At 44.7% G+C, this 15,671-nt stretch overlaps 2 protein-coding genes across 2 annotated transcripts in view; one reads left to right on the top strand and one right to left on the bottom strand.

Annotated features, from left to right (window-relative positions):
- The window catches only part of LOC132870554 (NACHT, LRR and PYD domains-containing protein 3-like), a 524,974-nt gene that overhangs the window by 340,349 nt on the left and 168,954 nt on the right, over positions 1 to 15,671 (bottom strand). The gene's annotated exons all lie outside the window — the stretch shown is intronic.
- The window catches only part of LOC132870553 (NACHT, LRR and PYD domains-containing protein 12-like), a 502,785-nt gene that overhangs the window by 89,290 nt on the left and 397,824 nt on the right, over positions 1 to 15,671 (top strand). The window lies entirely within an intron of this gene.

Here is a 15,671-nt window from a genome sequence, read left to right on the forward strand (position 1 = left end):
TCCCAGGACCAACATGTAACTCAGAGGGACAGATGGGGGGGAGAGAAAACACAGGTTGTTAGGTATGCCCTAAAAATGACACAAGTATTAAATCTGTGTGGTAGGCTCGCAGAGACGAGAGTCTTGACATCAGGCATAATACACAACAATGGCATGTTAATATGGTTAAAAAATATCATGACTTGCTCTGGCTGGATGCTTGATTGGGTGATGGGAGCACACTCCTCAGCGATGATGAGATGCAGATGGGACCCTTAGGGCTGGCCAAGACAATTCAGTTACATTTCACCGGGTCTGGGACATGCGACAGAATGTCTGACGGCCGATTCCCTGCAGGCTACAATAGCCAGTCAAGGTCTCCACCCTCTCCACCAAAAGATTTCCTGTTGACTCCATGTAACTCAGAGGGATAGATTTGGGGGGGGGAGAAAACGCAGGTTGTTAGGTATGCCCAATGTCACCTGAATAAGTAGGAACAGTATACATATTGCACTGAGTACAAGCAGGGACTCCGGCAACTAACTATGACAGCATAACTAAAAGGGGAAAGCCAGAAGGTAACACAGGCATGAGGGAGCCCCGGGACATAAAGCAGCAGCCACTACACCGTCAACAAACTCGAGTGAGCAAGCGAGTGGGGACTGACAGCATCCATACATCCCAGTTTACCAAAACACTCTATGTCTGAGGACCCTCCAGATCTACACCTTTACCTCATAAACACCATTAACAAAAGGCTTGATGAAACAGATATGTTTTCAGCCTAGACTTAAACTCTGAGACTGTGTCTGATTCCCCAACACTACTTGGAAGGCTGTTCCATAACTGTGGGGCTTTGTAAGAAAAGGCTCTGCCCCCTGATGTAGCCTTCACTATACGAGGTACCAGCAGATAGCCTGCACCTTTTGATCTAAGTAGGTGTGGCGGGTCATAGAGGAACAGAAGTTCACTCAGGTACTGTGGTGCGAGACCATTTAGTGCTTTAAAGGTCAATAGTAGTATTTTATAATCAATACGAAATTTGATTGGGAGCCAATGTGGTGTGGATAAGACAGGTGTGATGTGGTCATATTTTCTAGTTCTAGTAAGGACTCTTGCTGCTGCATTTTGAACTAACTGGAGCTTGTTTATGCACTTATTGGAACATCCAGACAGTAAGGCATTACAATAATCCAACCTGGAGGGAACGAAAGCATGAACTAGTTTTTCCGCGTCATGTAGTAACATTAAATTTCTTATCTTAGCAATATTTCTCATCTCATCTCATTATCTCTAGCCGCTTTATCCTTCTACAGCAGGGGTGTCAAACCTGATCCATAAAGGGCCGTGTGGCTGCAGGTTTTCATTCCAGCCATGCAGCAGCACCCTGATTTGGCTTATTCAATCAACTGACACACCCACCCTTTAATCAAGGGTGGGTGTGGCTGCAAGTATTTGACTGTGTGAAGACAGTTCAGTTGATTGAATGAGCCAAGTCAGGTGTGCTGCTGCATGGCTGGAATGAAAACCTGCAGCCACAAGGCCCTTTATGGATCAGGTTTGACACCCCTGTTCTACAGGGTCACAGGCAAGCTGGAGCCCATCCCAGCTGACTACGGGCGAAAGGCGGGGTACACCCTGGACAAGTTGCCAGGTCATCACAGGGCTGACACATAGACACAGACAACCATTCACACTCACATTCACACCTACGGTCAATTTAGAGTCACCAGTTAACCTAACCTGCATGTCTTTGGACTGTGGGGGAAACCGGAGCACCCGGAGGAAACCCACACGGACACGGGGAGAACATGCAAACTCCGCACAGAAAGGCCCTCGCCGGCCACGGGGCTCGAACCCGGACCTTCTTGCTGTGAGGCGACAGCGCTAACCACTGCACCACCGTGCCGCCCATAGCAATATTTCTAAGATGAAAGAAAGCTATCCGGGTAATGTTATGAATGTGAGTTTTGAATGAAAGACTGGGGTCAATAATCACCCTGAGGTCTTTTACTGCTGCACGTGAAGAAACAGAAAGGCCAGCCAGAGTCACGGTGTAATCATCCAAATCCTCACAAACTACAAACCCCCACCACAGACCTGTGAGAGTGACATCACACTGCTAAACTGCCTCAGTGATTCCTTTGGACGCTTTGAAACACAAAACAACACAACAGCACAGAAGACCACTCCTCCCCCAGACGAGCAGGCCATATGTCTGGCTCCAGCCAGCGTGGAGAGGACCCTCTCCAGGATCAACCCATGTAAGGCAGCTGGACCAGACATCCATACCTGGTCATGTTCTGAAGGACTGTGTCATGGAGCTCAAGGATGTCCTAGCTGACATTTTTAACATCTTCCTGAACCAAGCTGTTGTCCCCATGTGTTTCAAAGCTACAACCATAATACCAGTGCCAAAGAAGCCCCTCCCATCCAGCTATAATGACTATCGGCCTATAGCACTGACTTCTATCATCATGAAGTGCTTTGAGTGGCTGGTCATGCAGAACATCAAGTCCATCCTCCCTCCCTCTCATGACCTATTCCAGTTTGCATATACAACCCCGATTCCAAAAAAGTTGGGACAAAGTACAAATTGTAAATAAAAACGGAATGCAATGATGTGGAAGTTTCAAAATTCCATATTTTATTCAAAATAGAACATAGATGACATATCAAATGTTTAAACTGAGAAAATGTATCATTTAAAGAGAAAAATTAGGTGATTTTAAATTTCATGACAACAACACATCTCAAAAAAGTTGGGACAAGGCCATGCTTACCACTGTGAGACATCCCCTTTTCTCTTTACAACAGTCTGTAAACGTCTGGGGACTGAGGAGACAAGTTGCTCAAGTTTAGGGATAGGAATGTTAACCCATTCTTGTCTAATGTAGGATTCTAGTTGCTCAACTGTCTTAGGTCTTTTTTGTCGTATCTTCCGTTTTATGATGCGCCAAATGTTTTCTATGGGTGAAAGATCTGGACTGCAGGCTGGCCAGTTCAGTACCCGGACCCTTCTTCTACGCAGCCGTGATGCTGTAATTGATGCAGTATGTGGTTTGGCATTGTCATTTTGGAAAACGCAAGGTCTTCCCTGAAAGAGACGTCATCTGGATGGGAGCATATGTTGCTCTAGAACCTGGATATACCTTTCAGCATTGATGGTGTCTTTCCAGATGTGTAAGCTGCCCATGCCACACGCACTAATGCAACCCCATACCATCAGAGATGCAGGCTTCTGAACTGAGCGCTGATAACAACTTGGGTCGTCCTTCTCCTCTTTAGTCCGAATGACACGGTGTCCCTGATTTCCATAAAGAACTTCAAATTTTTATTCGTCTGACCACAGAACAGTTTTCCACTTTGCCACAGTCCATTTTAAATGAGCCTTGGCCCAGAGAAGACGTCTGCGCTTCTGGATCATGTTTAGATACGGCTTCTTCTTTGAACTATAGAGTTTTAGCTGGCAACGGCGGATGGCATGGTGAATTGTGTTCACAGATAATGTTCTCTGGAAATATTCCTGAGCCCATTTTGTGATTTCCAATACAGAAGCATGCCTGTATGTGATGCAGTGCCGTCTAAGGGCCCGAAGATCACGGGCACCCAGTATGGCTTTCCGGCCTTGACCCTTACGCACAGAGATTCTTCCAGATCCTCTGAATCTTTTGATGATATTATGCACTGTAGATGATGATATGTTCAAACTCTTTGCAATTTTACACTGTCGAACTCCTTTCTGATATTGCTCCACTATTTGTCGGCGCAGAATTAGGGGGATTTTACTGGATTTTACCGAGGTCTTTTACTGCTGCACGTGAAGAAACAGAAAGGCCAGCCAGAGTCACTGTGTAATCATCCAAATCCTCACAAACTACAAACCCCCACCACAGACCTGTGAGAGTGACATCACACTGCTAAACTGCCTCAGTGATTCCTTTGGACGCTTTGAAACACAAAACAACACAACAGCACAGAAGACCACTCCTCCCCCAGACGAGCAGGCCATATGTCTGGCTCCAGCCAGCGTGGAGTGATCCTCCAAGAGGTGATCCTCTTCCCATCTTTACTTCTGAGAGCCGCTGCCACTCCAAGATGCTCTTTTTATACCCAGTCATGTTAATGACCTATTGCCAATTGATCTAATGAGTTGCAATTTGGTCCTCCAGCTGTTCCTTTTTTGTACCTTTAACTTTTCCAGCCTCTTATTGCCCCTGTCCCAACTTTTTTGAGATGTGTTGCGGTCATGAAATTTCAAATGAGCCAATATTTGGCATGAAATTTCAAAATGTCTCACTTTTGACATTTGATATGTTGTCTATGTTCTATTGTGAATACAATATCAGTTTTTGAGATTTGTAAATCATTGCATTCCGTTTTTATTTACAATTTGTACTTTGTCCCAACTTTTTTGGAATTGGGGTTGTAGGTCAAACAGGTCCACAGAGGACGCCATCTCTGCTGCTCTACACCCAGCCCTCTCTCACCTGGATTCAAAGAACACCTATGTGCGAATGCTGTTCTTGGATTACAGTTCAGCATTCAACACAATCTTTCCCTAGCAGCTAATACAAAAACTCAGATATTTGGGACTCAACACCTCTCTTTCTAATTGGGTGCTGGTCCAACAACACTGCATTGCTGGCCAAGAAGGGTCAAACTTGCCTCTACTTCCTCCACAAACTGAGGAGTGCACGAGTCCCACCCCCCATCATGTGCTCATTCTACAGGGGCACCATTGAGAGTGTCCTCACTGGCTGCATCACTGCGTGGTACGGAGGCTGCAATGCCTCCTGCTGGAAGACTCTGCAACGCATAGTGAACACAGCCAGCAAGATCATTGGTACACCTCAGCTCTCCCTTATGAACATCTACCACTTCTGCCTCACCCGCAGAATCATCAGCATCGCTGGTGACACCTTCCCCCCTTCACATTCTCTTGTCAGCTTCCTGCCCTCAGGGAAAAGGTACCAGAGCCTCTGAGCCTGCTCCACAAGATTGCTGAACAGCTTCATCCACCAGGCTGTCAGGATGCTGAACTCTGTCCACTTCCTACCCCCTGCCCCTGGTCTGTAACACATTCATTTATATAAAGAACTTTATCTCATCTGTTTGCACATCACACTACAATCATTTGCATTAGTGTTGTATCTGCTGCGATTGGTCATTTGCACTACTGTTCATATACACCTCATAAGCTACTCTTCTAAGCACCTTCTCAGTTACAAATATTGTACTGTATTTGCACTACTGCTATTTTGTACGTTTGATTTGAGTGTATTTTACCTATATTATCTATCTATCTACACATACATACAGTGGGGCAAAAAAGTATTTAGTCAGTCACCAATTGTGCAAGTTCTCCCACTTAAAAAGATGAGAGAGGCCTGTAATTTTCATCATAGGTATACCTCAACTATGAGAGACAAAACGAGAAAAAAAAATCCAGAAAATCACATTGTCTGATTTTTAAAGAATTTATTTGCAAATTATGGTGGAAAATAAGTATTTGGTCAATAACAAAAGTTCATCTCAATACTTTGTTATATACCCTTTGTTGGCAATGACAGAAGTCAAACGTTTTCTGTAAGTCTTCACAAGGTTTTCACACACTGTTGCTGGTATTTTGACCCATTTCTCCATGCAGATCTCCTCTAGAGCAGTGATGTTTTGGGGCTGTCGCTGGGCAACACGGACTTTCAACTCCCTTCAAAGATTTTCTATGGGGTTGATATCTGGAGACTGGCTTGGCCACTCCAGGACCTTGAAATGCTTCTTACGAAGCCACTCTTTCGTTGCCTGGGCGGTGTGTTTGGGATCATTGTCATGCTGAAAGACCCAGCCACATTTCATCTTCAATGCCCTTGCTGATGGAAGGAGGTTTTCACTCAAAATCTCACGATACATGACCCCATTCATTCTTTCCTTTACACGGATCAGTCATCCTGGTCCCTTTGCAGAAAAACAGCCCCAAAGCATGATCTTTCCACCCCCATGCTTCACAGTAGGTATGGTGTTCTTTGGATGCAACTCAGCATTCTTTCTCCCCCAAACACGACAAGTTGAGTTTTTACCAAAAAGTTCTATTTTGGTTTCATCTGACCATATGGCATTCTCCCAATCCTCTTCTGGATCATCCAAATGCTCTCTAGCAAACTTCAGATGGGCCTGGACATTTACTGGCTTAAGCAGGGGGCACTGCAGGATTTGAGTCCCTGGCGGCATAGTGTGTTACTGATGGTACCCCAACAACACATGTATGTAGGGCCGACATTGGGCCAATGTATGTCAGCTACGTCCGCCAGACGTCGCATGGAGATCTTTTGCTCATTGCTATGACGTCGCCGAGATGTCGGCCAGCCATCGTAAATGACTACTGGCCGATGTCTAAACGATTCAAGGCTTTGATCACGGGCCGACGTATTTACGATGCAATGCTACCCCCCCCCCCCCCCCACACACACACACACACAATTTAACATTTAAAGTACACAATATTGCATCATCACCAGTGTTCCGTGTAGCCAGCGACCCTCTCTCTGCCCATCCAATGGTGGCCTCCTGAAACAAAAAGGGCAAGACATACCCAGAGACCTGTCCTAGATCAGCCCAATCTCCCATCACCCAAATGCACACGAGTCACACCTGGCCACCAAACATTAACATGTTGTTAGTCTTTAATAAATGGATGGTGTTGGAAAAAAAGTTAAGCACACCACTCAATCACAGCACACTTAAACAAAATCACAGGGGGAAAAAAATCACTGCGCACCAAGGGAAAGCAATATGTAAATCCAGTGTCAAGTTATTTACACAACCACCCTTTCCCTTACTTCTATAGCAGACACTTAAGTGATTCTGAGGGACGGCCTTAACTTAAAACAGCCTTTTACAGGATGTATATATAAAAAAACCACACACATTTTAAATCATTGTATATTAGGTAATTTCACATATACCATGTAATTTTAATAGTGTTATAATAGTGTAATAGTTAATAGTGTTTAAGAAGTGTTACAGAATTTAAAGACATCATTTTATTGTTTTGTCACCACCTGTTCTCAAACTGACACACACACACACACACACACCTCTTGCATAACAACCATTAACACATACACAGCAGGCACACTGTAAAAAAAGAATAGTCGAGAATACTTGAAATTTCAAGGCAACAGTCTGCATTAAGAATTTTATGTTTTGCCAACGATGTGCCCATGATAATCCAAACTATGATAACACTGTTATCTTTATTAAGAATTCTTAATTAAGTCAATTTTCAATTCCTCATTCTGCCAACATAGATTTCTCTTTTTGCTGAACAGTGGCATTCACAGTAGTACAAAAAGGCAATTGAGGTTCTCACAATTTTTTGGGGGGGCTTTTTTTACCTTTATTTGGATAGGACAGTGTAGAGACAGGAAATGAGCAGGAGAGAGAGACGGATCGGGAAATGACCTCAGGTCGGAATCGAACCTGGGTCCCCGGACTTATGGTATGGTGCCTTATCCACCTGAGCCACGACAACATGATCTTTAACTGGAGAGAGAACCACATTGCCCAGCCCTTGCATTTGGGAGAGGAAACCCCGTGTCTTGGTCATTAAGAGCATGTGCTGAATAAACACCTGTGGCAATTATGTATTTTCAATTCAGATTATTCACTATTGTATATTTACACATCATTGAGGTGCACCCTATCAGTTTGATGTGGATTTTTCTGTTCGTTAATAATTATTCACATTTTCTTGTCCATTCAATTGTGAATATGGAATTACTTGAACAAAGCATAATTCTATTTTTTAGAATTATCCACATCAAGAAAAATCCACATCAAACTGATAGGGTGCACCTCAATGATGTGTAAATATACAATAGTGAATAATCTGAATTGAAAATACATAATTGTCACAGGTGTTTATTCAGCGCATGCTCTGAATGACCAAGACACGTGGTTTCCTCTCCCAAATGCAAGGGCTGGGCAATGTGGTTCTCTCTCCAGTTGAAGTTCATGTTGTCGTGGCTCAGGTGGATAAGGCGCCGTACCATAAACCTGGGGGCCTGGGTTTGAGTCTGACCTGAGGTCATTTCCTGATCTCTCTCTCCTGCTCATTTCCTGTCTCTACACTGTCCTATCCAAATAAAGGTGAAAAAAGCCCCCCAAAAAATTGTGATAACCTCAATTGCCTTTTTGTACTACTGTGAATGCCACTGTTCAGCAAAAAGAGAAATCTATGTTGGCAGAATGAGGAATTGAAAATTGACTTAATTAAGAATTCTTAATAAAGATAACAGTGTTATCATAGTTTGGATTATCATGGGCACATCGTTGGCAAAACATAAAATTATTAATGCAGACTGTTGCCTTGAAATTTCAAGTATTCTCAACTATTCTTTTTTACAGTGCACACACACACACACATTTGATTATTTAATTTAAAACGAGGGCGGCACGGTGGTGTAGTGGTTAGCGCTGTCGCCTCATAGCAAGAAGGTCTGGGTTCGAGCCCTGTGGCCAGCGAAGGCCTTTCTGTGTGGAGTTTGCATGTTCTCCCCGTGTCCGCGTGGGTTTCCTCCGGGTGCTCTGGTTTCCCCCACAGTCCAAAGACATGCAGGTTAGGTTAACTGGTGACTCTAAATTGAGCGTAGGTGTGAATGTGAGTGTGAATGGTTGTCTGTGTCTATGTGTCAGCCCCGTGATGACCTGGCGACTTGTCCAGGGTGTACCCCGCCTTTCGCCCGTAGTCAGCTGGGATAGGCTCCAGCTCGCCTGCGACCCTGTAGAACAGGATAAAGCGGCTAGAGATAATGAGATGAGATGAATTTAAAACGACCAATTAAAACACAGCACCCAAATACACAGTACAGAGAAATTACTGTCTCTCAGATAATACAATATACACAAATGTAACAGAAGTCATTGCATTGTGTTGTAACCAGTCTTTATTCTGCAGGTCCAAAACAAAGGCACTTTGTGAATGGTGTGGCAGTGTCCAATGGCAATGGCACTTGTATTTGAAAAACTGGGCTCTACAGTATATAGGGGAATTGATAATGACCTTTGAAAAACAAACAGGGAAGAGCCCCAACACATCATTCCCATAACTAACTGCGTTCTTAAAGTGACAGCGGATTATTACTATACACAATGGCGAGTGGATCTACTGAACCTATTACACAGGCCTCCAACTAAATGGCGATGAGCACATAGACAGTGTACACACACAGGCCTCTAACTTACTGTAAACGGCCACTGACACAGACAAGACGCGCACACACACACACAGGCCTCTAACTTACTGTAAACGGCCACTGACACAGACAGGACACGCACGCACACACAGGCCTCTAACTCACTGTAAATGGCCACTGACAGACAGGACACACACACACACACAGGCCTCTAACTAAAACGGCCACGGACGCAGACGGTGTACACACACAGGCCTCTAACTCACTGTAAATGGCCACTGACACAGACAGGGGACACACACACACACACAGGCCTCTAACTAAAACGGCCATGGACACAGTGTGCACACACACAGGCCTCTAACTTAAACGGCCATGGACACAGTGTGCACACACACAGGCCTCTAACTAAAACGGCCATGGACACAGTGTGCACACACACAGGCCTCTAACTAAAACGGCCATGGACACAGTGTGCACACACACAGGCCTCTAACTAAAACGGCCATGGACACAGTGTGCACACACACAGGCCTCTAACTTAAACGGCCATGGACACAGTGTGCACACACACAGGCCTCTAACTAAAACGGCCATGGACACAGTGTGCACACACACAGGCCTCTAACTAAAACGGCCATGGACACAGTGTGTACACACACAGGCCTCTAACTCACTGTAAATGGCCACTGACACAGACAGGACACACACACACACACACACAGGCCTCTAACTAAAACGGCCATGGACACAGTGTGCACACACACAGGCCTCTAACTAAAACGGCCATGGACACAGTGTGCACACACAGGCCTCTAACTTAAACGGCCATGGACACAGTGTGCACACACAGGCCTCTAACTTAAACGGCCATGGACACAGTGTGTACACACACAGGCCTCTAACTCACTGTAAATGGCCACTGACACAGACAGGACACACACACACACACAGGCCTCTAACTTAAACGGCCATGGACGCAGACAGTGGACACACACGGGCTTCTAACTTAAACAGCCACTCACACAAACAGTGTATACACACACACACACACACACACAGCCCCGTAACTTAAACGGCTATGGACACAGTGTACACACACACAGGCCTCTAACTTAAACGGCCATGGACACAGAGACAGTAAACACACAGGCCTCTAACTTAAACAAACACTGATGTATAGAAAGCCTCTGTCCATCCTTAGTCACTGCAAGCTGGCAGCCCTCTCTCCTCTCTTCTGCAAAACAGAAATACAAAATGCCAATAAGGAAGCAAAAACGTAAGAATTCATTAAATATCTTGGCTCCACCCATCTACCATCTTTAATATCCCCAGCCCACCCACCTCAACCAACATTTTGTATGCTCCGACCATGCCCTATATGAATTTGAATGTTAACAATGAAAATGTTGTTTCCATCATGCTCATTGAAAGCAATTCATTCATACACACTTTTGGCTTAGTAGGTAATAGATCTAAGTACCTAGTTGTTTGGGTCCTCCGCTGTCGACGGCAGCCATCCAACCGGTCCCCGCTCAATCGGAGCCAGTTTTTTACCTCCTTCTCCACATCCGACTCGGTGACACTTATTGTTTTTGCGCACTGATGCTATAAGAGACAATATGACGCAAATTACCACATTGCATAGACCACCTTATTTTGGGAAATTGTTTCTTTGTAGTCAACCCATAGTTAGGCAATAAATACATACTACCAAAATATAGAAGTAAAACGGATGAGTAAATAACAGTATTTTATCTCAGACATAAGGTCTAAATTAAAGAAATGGAACTTCCCCTTAAACACTTAGTGTGACTTACATATTAGCATTTCAGCTACAGGTCTGGATTTAATACCGGTTTTATTTCCTCTCCCACACCAATTTAGTTGTGTGGCAAGTTGGTTTGAGAACACTTTTTGGCATATCCTCCAAACCATCTTTTTTACAGTGGTTCCGCCAGTGACAGCCAACTTGAAGATCTGCAACGCAATTATAACAAAATCAAACTCAACCAGTTACCATTAAGTGAATATTCAAATGACAACAAAGAGACTGGTCCCAGTGTTATCCAATTGCATGCTGGGATATTTTCAAATGCAAGCTTGACACATAGTGTACACACACACACACACACACAGGCCTCTAACTTAAACGGCCATTGACACAGACAGTGTATACACACGGTTGTTAAAAATCCTGCGTATCACTATTCTATACTCTTTCTTTATGCAATGACAATAAAACATTCTCATACCATGTATTTCTTAAAATTTGAGTCACTGTCTAGCAGCTCATCGAAATCGTCAAGGTCCTGTGCTGAGGTTAAGGGAATTTTCTGGTCGTATTTTCGCCGTTGTTCTTCACCCCTCTCTACATCACGGTTTTGCAAAAGTTGTTGAAGAAGGGCCATGATGTGATCAACCTTGAGGTGCAGCTCCCCTTGCTGCTCCAAAATCAATCTTTCGACAGCTGATGGGGAAGTGCAAAATACAAAAGTGCAATATACCATTAAAGTGGCATTCCAGGGTAAAGTAACACTGACAGGGAGGAAAGAAAATATTTTCTATGCCCCCGTGGGTTAGTGATTGCATTTATGCATCACACATGAAATGGCAAAATGTTTGTAATTTCGTTGTGTGCGCTGTGAGCTGTGTCACAATGACAAAAATGGGACTTTCACTTCAATCATACAGCACTCTGTGACCTTTAACAACAATATTAAAACAGATTTGTTCTCAAAACTTACCAGTACAGGTAGCTGGAATCAGCTGGTGGGTTTGAGGAAGGCGGGTCTTCTTCTTCTTCTTCTGGTTTATTGGCGGTTGGCAAGCAACTTTTAGATGTGCATTACCGCCATCTTCTGAAAGGGAGTGTGGGTCTGGATCTACGCTACTCTACACTCAAAGGGGAAAAAGGAAAAGGAAAAAAAAAAAAAAAGAAAAAAAAATACTAAAATAAAATTAATAAATAAATAAAGGGAAATATAAACAAATAAGCAAAGGGAGTGTTGCCTACAATCTCCACAGAAGACCTGTTTCCTTCAAAAAGGTAAACAAATATGTAAAACATGGCTCTCCTGTCTGCCTTAGAAGTACTTCACTTAGCTTTAGGGGAACTTTCACTCCTTCAAGACATTTACTTAGTTCCTGCCTCTCATCCAGATGTCTAGTACATGACTCTACCACATGCTCTGGAGTTTCAGGGTTGCCACAGTCACTGCATTTGCCATCTACATGTTTCTTTATTAGAAACATTATGTTGTTCAGACCTGTATGGCCAATTCTCATTCTAGAAATGATATCCTCCTCCTGTGTACTCCTATGTGTACTTCGTCCCCTGAGGAAGGCGGGTCTGGGGACGCCGGGGGATTTCAGTCAGGCGGGTCTGGGGACGCCGGGGGATTTCAGTCAGGCAGGTTTGCTGTTGATCAGTGTGGTGCAGTGGTCCTTCAGCCTCCATATCACTGAGGCAAGTTACTGTTGAGACTTGGGGATGTGAAGGGGTGGCAAATGTTAATTAACATGGTAATGTTAAAGTATTATAGTTAGGTTTTATAGTTTGTCTGCACAGAGGCTTGACGAAGAGGTTTTTGAATCCCATCTTTTGATCGGCTGTCAAAATGGTCTAACAAGTTTATGAAACAACAAATGAAGTTGCATTGGAAGCTGGCTTGTGGTCGCCACAGCGTGGCTTTCTATAGGATTTTTTGGGATGGAACCAGTTGCAGGATTTCAATCACGTTTTGATGAGGCCACTGTAGAGGTCTATTTCTAAGGACAGCCTAATGCTTGGAATCTATGAAAGATACTTACGTTCAGTGTAAGTTGGCTCTTCTCTTGGTCTTGCAATTTTCAAAGGTAAAGGGGGAGGTCTTCTTAGGTGTTCAGGATCATCCTCCTCCTCAGATAGTGATGATGACTCTCTGAGCCGTCTTGGTCTATACATTTACAAAAATTAGCACTTTCTTCACATACAAGTATTTGATATACAGACAATATCTAATTTAATTTAAATCAAAGAAATGGGCTCATCTTTTACGTTCTCTAACTGGATTCTCCTGCATTTCAACATCTGTATTTAAGTCTGACGTGATGTATGCTTTGTCCCACTTGGACTGGATAGTTTGAATGGAGTCTGTGAACAACATATCATTATAAGGGCCTCTGCATGCTCTTGCGACAAGGCTTTCGCAGATAGCTTTTCGCAGATGGTTGTAATTTATCGTTGAGCGGGGAGTAATAGGCGTGCGCGATGTTATTCACCGCCACAACGCAAGGGGGCGCGAAGTCGCGAAATTGCTAGGAGTAGTTGGTGGGTGTGGTTAGTGGAGTGTTTATCCTCCGGTTACTTATAATGACTAGAACTGAAAAAAAAAAAGAACTGGAGTCGTATAGATGTACGTACTTCCTCACTTCCTCGATCAACCGCTCTTCGTGCTGCTCCATCTTCGCTCTTGTTTTTAAAAATGGCGGTCGTGAAAACAAAACAAACCAGGAAAGTACAGAAGCGGAAGTGCGTGTACAGCGGATGTAGAGTGGACCAATCAGAGCCCTCTTGTCTGCGACGCTGTCTGCGGTGGTCACAATTTTTGGGAGGTGCGCGCAGAGCATCTGCGAAGGGGGGGGGGCTTCGCAGACGCCATCTGCGACGCCATCTGCGAGGACTTGGTTGTCAGCATAAATTGGCCTTAAGCCTATACCAGAGCAAAAAAAAAAAACCCTAGCATTTAACAAAATTACTGTCTCTGCCATCATCTTCTCAAGCGTCACCTCTGACAAAAAGGCTTTGTACAATGACTGGATACACAATTCCACTGAGGTGCTGTTTACAGATATTTGGATATCTATAAAAATTGAACTTTATGCGGTTGAGTTTTAGCATTGAGATGTAACAGTCTGTTGGATGCTTTATTACCTGATTCATACAGTACACGAGCGCGGAACTGCCTCCACCCTTTTGCTGGGTCTGGCATGACCCTCTTCTGAACTGCTCTTAGGATCTGAAATTGGTCCTTATATGGCGGCCACCATGCCAGGCCACCTGAAAACCATTCCTTGGCCACCGGGCCGGTTTGGTTGTCGTCCTCAAACACAACAATCAAGTACATGCTGCACCTACTAGGAAACAGGACAGTAAAATGGTGGTAGTCCATTCACGGACATATCGCTAGTGTGTATACACGTTGCATCATACTTTGCTAATTCTTAGATGGCATATATTTGCCTATTGTTTCTTTTTACTGTGAGGGTTATTACACTGCAGGCCGTCTCATGCTACACTGTTTCATGGAATTACTGACAAACAATACACACAGACACACAATCCTCTAACCTAAATGGCCATGGACACATACATAGTGTACACACTCACACAGACCTCTAACTTAAATGGCCATTCACATATACAGTGCACACACACACACAGGCCTTGAACTTGAACGGCCACTGACACAGACAGTACACGCACACACAGGCCTCTAACTTAAACGGCCATGGACACAGAGACAGTAAACACACAGGCCTCTAATGGCCCTTTTCCGCTACCAACGCGGCTGAGTTGGGCTGAGCCATGCGGTGCTGAGTTGGGCTGAGTCGAGCTGAGTGGAGCTGTTGGGGTTGCAGTTCGACTACAACCGCGCTGAACCGTGCTGGCTGGAAGTGGGTGGACACATTGGGTGGAGTTAGCGAAAGTGGGTGGACGTCACGTGATGTCGTTAGGCGGCACAAACAGTGACATCAGTGACCTTTTAAGCGGTAGTCTCACGACCCGGATAGTAAACAATAAACATGGAGGACATGGAGTCGTTAGTGTTGCTGGTCTTGGTGCTGTGGCTTGTTGTCACCGACAACGCCAACAGATACTGGCAAGAGCGTATAGATGAGGCGAGGCGCATCATTTGTCGTAATTCTTCTTCTTCCGGGTTTACAGATGGTGGTTCCCAGCGTGCTCGTGGGGCGTGTGTGGGCATGTGAGGACACTCCTCCTCACCAATCAGTGCACAGGGGAGTGTCTCCTCACGCCCCTAGCCTCACTCAGCACGGTTTGGCTCAGTTCAGCCCCACTGCAAAACCGTGCGAGTTTTGGGTGCTGAGTAAAGGCCAATTTATGCTGACAACCCAGTCCTCGCAGACGGTGTCGCAGACAGTGTCTGCGTAGCCCCCCCACCTTCGCAGACGCTCTGCGCGCACCTCCCAAAAATTGTGACCACCGCAGAAGCCTCGCAGACAGCGCCGCAGACAAGAGGGCTCTGATTGGTCCACTCTACCCGCTGTACATGCACTTCCGCTTCCCTACTTTCCTGGTTTGTTTTGTTTTCACGACCGGCATTTTTAAAAACACGAGAGAAGATGGAGCAGCATGAAGAGCGGTTGATTGAGGAAGTACGTACATCTATACGACTCCAGTTCTAGTCATTATAAAAAAAAAAGGTCTAGTCATTATAAGTAACTGGAGGATAAACACTCCACTAACCACACCTACCAACTACTCCTAGCGAC

The sequence above is a fragment of the Neoarius graeffei genome, chromosome 22 (genome assembly GCF_027579695.1).
Source record: "Neoarius graeffei isolate fNeoGra1 chromosome 22, fNeoGra1.pri, whole genome shotgun sequence".
In the NCBI taxonomy this organism is placed as follows: domain Eukaryota; kingdom Metazoa; phylum Chordata; class Actinopteri; order Siluriformes; family Ariidae; genus Neoarius; species Neoarius graeffei.